Here is a 339-nt window from a genome sequence, read left to right as displayed (position 1 = left end):
CCCATGGAGAAGGGACAGGATACCCACTCCAGTATTCTTGGACTTCCCTGGTGGCTCAGATAGTAAAGAATGCGCCTGCAATGCAAGAGTCCTGGGTTCAATCCCTGGGTTGGGAAGATCCCCTCAGGACAGCATGGCAACCCACTCCAGTATTATAGTCTCAAATGTCAGAAGCAAGCTACCAAAGACAAGAATCAAACCTTTTTTGGTGGCTGCCTGTCACCTCCTCTGTCTAGAGCCCTGATGCCTTCTCTGCCCCAAGAGGGAACCTAGTCCTGGGAGGGCGCAGGGCAGGTCATCACCACAGTTGCTTCTGTGGCCTCACCAGGGTCCCTGCCC

This window comes from Bison bison, unplaced genomic scaffold, assembly GCF_000754665.1.
Source record: "Bison bison bison isolate TAMUID 2011002044 unplaced genomic scaffold, Bison_UMD1.0 scf7180017864375, whole genome shotgun sequence".
NCBI lineage: Eukaryota > Metazoa > Chordata > Mammalia > Artiodactyla > Bovidae > Bison > Bison bison.
Note: the sequence above shows the minus strand (reverse complement) of the source record.